Genomic DNA, 6,001 nt, shown 5'->3' with positions numbered 1-6,001 from the left:
ATTTTATGTCACAGAACCACAACCCCTTGTCTTATGATGTGTGCTGCATCCCTTAATCTTTGTGGCCCTTGGGTAGGATGCGCTTCAGTATGTGTACATGCCTCTGGTACCGGGGAGCCCAGAACTGAACATAGCACTGATGAAACACATCCAAACTGCTAAGAGGGAAAGGATCACCTCTTCTCTCAACCTGTGGAGGGTGCTTTGCCTAATGCAGTTCAGAGTGCTCTTGGCCCTCTTTAACCTCAAGGGTGCACTGCTGACTCAGGTTCAACTTGTCTAACAGGACCACCAGGTCCTTTTCTACAAAGTTGCTTTCCAGCTAGTTGGCTACAGCTTGTACTGGTGTGTGGAATTATTCCTCCTCTAATACAGGACTTTGCATTTCCCTTTGTTGAAATTCGTGGGATTCACATCGGTCCATTTCTCTGGCTTGTCCTTCTAAATGAGAGGACTGCCATCTTGTGCATCAATCACTCCTCCCAATTTTGTAGTGTCTACAGACTTGCCAAGGGTTCACTCTGTTCTATTGTTCAGGCCATTAGTAAATATACCAGTGTTCAATAATTCAATATTGGCCCTGATATTTTCCCCTGGGGTATACCAGTAGAGATTGGCCTCCAGCTGAATGTTGTGGTGCTGATCACAACCATTTAAACCCAGCACTTCAGCCAGTATTTGATCCACCTTACCATTCATTCATCTTGTCCATGCTTCCTCAACTTGTCTGTGAGATTGTTGTGAAAGGCTGTGTCAAAAGCCTTGCCAAACATCTATGGCTCTTCCCTTGTCTACCAAACCAGTCATTTTGTTGTACAAGTGCCAGGCTGCTCAAGCATAATTTCCCCTTCATAAATTCATGCTGATTACTCTCAACCACCTTCTTGTCCTTCCTATGTTTGGAAACAGGTTCCAGGAGGATTTGCTTCGTCACCTTCCCAAGGACTGATGCATGACTGACCAGCCAGTAGTTCCTCAAATCTTCCTTCTTGAAGATAGGAGTGATGTTTGCTTTCTTCCAGTCTTCAGGAGCTTTCCTGGATCACTATAACCTTTCAAAGACAATAGAGAGTGGCCTCACAATGACATCAGCCAGCTCCCTCAACATTTCTTTAGATTTCCTTTTGCAGCTAGTGTGCTTATAGTGGACCTTGGCTCCTGATTTTGTGACAAGGAGGGCCTCTATAGGCCTCCCAAGTGAGGCTGGCTAGGGCCATTAAGGCACTCAGGGCTCTGGCATTGGCTTTCCTAACCCCATCTGAGTAAGTTGAATCACTAGTACTTCTAGCCACCCTCTAAAAATGGGTTATACTGGAGAAGAATTACCTGAGGACAGGGAAAAGTTTAATGAAACCAACTCTTTTTCTTTATGTTTTTACATTAGGTAGCACCATCAATATCACAAACTTTTATTATTAATTCAAGTAAAGATACGTGACTCTTGTTAATGAAGAGTATCACTCTTTACATTGTTTTCTGATGACTAAAGTAATGTAGTAGTGATCTGGCAGTACAGGACATTTCCCAATGGTGATGTTGTGGGGAGCTGTGGTTTCACTCAAAAAATTTGTTTCCTTTGTGAAAATTTGTTTCTTTTACCACTGTGTTTTTTACTTCATGGTTCTACTTTGTCTTGTGGTGCTTGCAGCTGTGTGCATGAACAGCTGTTACAACTCCTCTATGGGTGCTTTCTTGGAGGTATTTATTATATATGCTGAGCGTCTGGAAATGTGCTTTGAAGGGCCCAGACTACTGTCAGCCCAGATTACAGGTGGCCCTTAGGTTCCTGGTGAAATTGAAATGTTGCAGAGGAAGAAATTGGAAATTTCAAAATTAATAACAGGTTCATTTCATAAGCCTAGATTATATCTGTGTTTGCAGAAACATGATTGTGCATTGGTACTTGTATATAAAAATCAGTATCTGCTGGATGTGAAGCAGAATTATTTTGAATATAAAGAAATGATGGTGGATATCAGAGTGCAGATGTTGCCAGTAAATACCATAGAGAAATTTCCTGTACAGGTCTTTTAATTTTTACCTCAGAGGGACAGGAAAGAGATATGTAGTTCTATTTTTCACATTTCTCAGTGGTATATGCTAACCTTTATTTTACAAAGTCCTAAGCCAAGGTTATTTTTATTGAATTTGTAGTGAGATAAAATAGCTGTGGAGGTTATTTGCTTTATGACCTGAAACACACATTAATCACAGATGTTCAAATTTAGTTTCTTGAAAAAAACAATAAACCAAAAAACCCTGGCTTTCATAAATTGCCTTCAGAGTAGATGTTCCCGTCAAAGTCGATTCTGGATTTAGTCTTTAATATATAAGAAAAATGCCTAAATGCTCCATTCCCGTAAATTGCCAGCTCAAACCATCACTACACTACTAACTTTCCTACCCTGTGAGCCTAAGTGCTGGAGTGGAACATACTGTTGGTTTTCGGTGTAAAAACAGAGATTCTGCAACCTTTCATCAGACTGATTAGAACCCTTCTCTGACAACTGCACCTTTGGGTTCAAAGATACAACTTCAGTAGTAAGATACTAATCAATGCATGAAAAAAAAAATATATATATATATATATAAAGGCCTGTTGTAAATTCTATTGTTCACATTTTATGCAAGCCAGAGAGTACTGAACAACCTGTATGCAAGTATTAAAGTACAGCTGTCATGCTCTGCATTTTTCCTGAGAAATAAAACTATGCTCTATTAGCTACAGAATGAAGAATTGCTCACCGTAAATCACTTCAGTGCAATTATTCAGGTTTTTATTTCACTGTGAAAAAATATATATATAGCCTTAGTAGGATTCTAGTAAAAGGTAATATAAAATTAAGATAAAATAGTATACTGCTACTAGTTAATCTGATTGTAATTTTTGAATAAGTATCTTAAATTCTGGGCTGAAACGAAAAATTTTATTTTCCAGACTTGATGTATGTGGTGAATATTGAAAGCATCTGGAGATCACTTAGTTTGAAATCAAGGTTATCTCCCCACTGAAGAAAGCACTTCAGCTTCGGTTATTGGTAGAGACAAATCTGAAGCTAAGTGACAGTATGTTATAAATTACCAGTGAAAATTTCCCACTTCTTTGTCCATTTACCATTTATTTTAAAGCAAACAAACAAACAAAACAGCAGTCAGTGCCCACTGCTGTCACACTATGAGCCGTGCAGCTTGTTGTTCATCTGCTGCTATTTTCCTTTGTGATATTCAGATTCTGCCACTAAATACTTTCTCGTGTACTTTCTTATGTCTTCAGTGAAATGAAGGAAATCATACATGTATGTATAAGGGCAGAATCTGCTTTTGGTGCATGCACCAACTGTTCTGACATGGAAAAGGGCCAGTACAGTGCCCTGCCCTTCTCCAAATGCTTGGTGGGACATGGCAGTGACAAGTGACAGCGTCTGTGGATGTGGAAGTGTGCTGAGAGCACCAAAACAGGAGGGAAGGCAGCTGGGGAAACTTCTTGCCTGAGTCCAATCCAAATTTCTCCACACCCATCTCATGAGACACAAACTATGCCAGAGACTCATGGAAACGTTTCTGAGTAAATGTTGCTGCAGATGTGCAACACAGCACCAAGCAATTTCCATTTACCTAGTGCTATTGGTGTTATTACTAAAGAGTGCTAGTGGCCACCTTATTTGATTTGTGAATAAACCTAGATCTCCCAAAAGCCAATTGGCCTGCTAGCTGCTTGTCTCTCTTGCAAGTGAGAATATCCCCAAGATCGTATCCCATGGGAAAGGTGTGGGATAGCAAGTCCTGATGAGAGCTGGGTTGAGCTGAGAAATAAGTTTTATGAGGGTGGAGAGTGATTTGTTGCTAAGCAGTTAGGCCATTTCAAAGTAGTGGTGGATGAAGTTTAATGGGAAAAGGATTAGAAGAAAAGAGCACAGTAAAAGGCCCAGAGCAACTAAAGCCCTAGGAAGAGAGCAAGCTGGAAAGAGAGTTTTTTGGCAGGGGGATAACGAGTAAAAGTAATTTTGAAGACTGCAAACAAAGAGATGTCCTGCTTGTTGTGTGTGGGATCAGGACCCTTGACACTGCAGACACCCCCACCCACTGAAGTACTTGTGCCTGGAGAAAGTTGCCCATGTTGGTGGACAGGCGTTGCAGCCTCTCTCTTCTGCTTCAGCAGCTTCAGTGCTAGGTTCAGCTTGCTGGGGGGTTACAGCTCATGTGGGGAGAGAGGCTGAGGTGCCTCTGCTTTGAGAACCATTTTGGGTGTATGCCCAGCAGCAGCCACTCGCTGGGGAGCAAAGATACCCAGGGAGAGGAGCAGGAGTGGTGTGGAGGATTTGGATCCCAGAGGTAGGCATGAGTTTTGTGTTCTGGGGTGCAACAGAGCAGCAAGCTCAGTATAGGGGGAACACAGCAACTGTGGAGGTGAGAAGAGTTGAAGAAGTGAGGCTGAGGTCATGGACTGGGAGTGCATGGGGATGGACTGAGCTGTTGATTCACAGAAATACCTTCTTCAAAACCAAGTTTACAGGAACTACTATGAACAGCAATTGTTTTGCTAAAGGATGCTGCCTCCTGCTTTTGGTACAAGGGCTGAGACATGCTTTTCCAAGACAAGTCTGTGGGATCACTCTATTCTGACAAAAGCAGTAAAAAAACGTCACCTGCTGAATCAACACTGCTTTCCTGAGGGCTTGATGGGATCTGAGGTAAAATATATCCTATTTATAGTTTCACAGAGCACCAGATTATGCAGTAATGAATAATTTATTTTATTGACATTTTATTTTTTGCAGAATAGACATTAACAGTAACATCTGTAGAGCCTAAATTATAAGTGGCAATCATAAAAATTCACTGAAGTATAGATATCTAAGGGATTACATGGGAGCAAATCATCCTAATATACAGTTTAAGTGCATCAACATCAAAGAAATTATTTAAAACAGGACATAAAACAAGAGAAGGTTTACTGAGTATCACAGGGATCCAGTCAGAAAAGCAGGGCATTAACTTTTGGTTTGGTAGTTATCTGCTCTGCGTCACAGTTTCCTACATTTGAAGTTCCCATTCTCTGGGCTGCAAGAGAGCAGGTGGGTGTGATGTTAAAGTGAATGTGCACAATGAGGAGACACACCAGCACCACTCCACTTCAGCCCTCTCCCTTCTTGCTCATGGAGCAGCACTGAGTGCCACCTCGGATGAGATTGTCCTTTCTCTGTCAGAGGAATCACAACTGTGTAACTGTCTAAACAGCAGCCAAAGAGAGAGGAGAGCAATGTGTCTGTTGGCCTGGTAAGGTTTTGCTGGTTGCAGCTTTCCCTGCTGAAAAAGCTCCCACTGCAGTGCAATGATAAGGAAATAAGGTGTTGAACAAAACTTTCTATCTATCTGCTTCTGAAGTTCGTCCTTCCAAAGCAGAGATTGCAAGTACTGCAATATTGGAAACTATGCTAGCACTGTGGGAAAAAACATTCTCCTTCCCAGAAGACTTCTCCTTCCTATCTTTTTGGTGGTTTCTATTCCTTTGAAGTGCTATAGCTGGTAGCTGTATTTCTGTCCAGACCATATGGGTTAGGTGGGAAAGTATTTTTTTCCAACACAGCGATGTCACCTCAAAAGAAGAAGAAGAATTTGTCTTTAAATGGAGTAGGCTTGTAAAACTCTGGGTTTGGGAGTAAGACTCAGCCTTCATTCACTGTAGGAGGGAATGGTGGGACTGAATATTCTACTACTGAGTAAACGACTGTATGTATATATACTTGTCTTCTGTCATTGGAGTCCTATATCTCCTGTTTCACAAGTCCTACGTAACTGTTCAAGGGCATGAAAAAGTTATAGGCACAGAGTTTAGAAGAGAGGTATGCCATGCCCAACGGGGAAAGCAACAATAGAGTGAAGCTAATCTCTCCTTTTAACTCGTGCTGATTTTCAGAACTGAAAAGCTTACTCAGAAGATCTCCCTGTGGATTTTCTTCATGATTTTGCTGTGGATCCTGGTTCTATGTATACACAAGTT

The sequence above is a fragment of the Columba livia genome, chromosome 1, assembly GCF_036013475.1.
Source record: "Columba livia isolate bColLiv1 breed racing homer chromosome 1, bColLiv1.pat.W.v2, whole genome shotgun sequence".
NCBI classification, from domain to species: Eukaryota; Metazoa; Chordata; class Aves; order Columbiformes; family Columbidae; genus Columba; species Columba livia.
Note: the sequence above shows the minus strand (reverse complement) of the source record.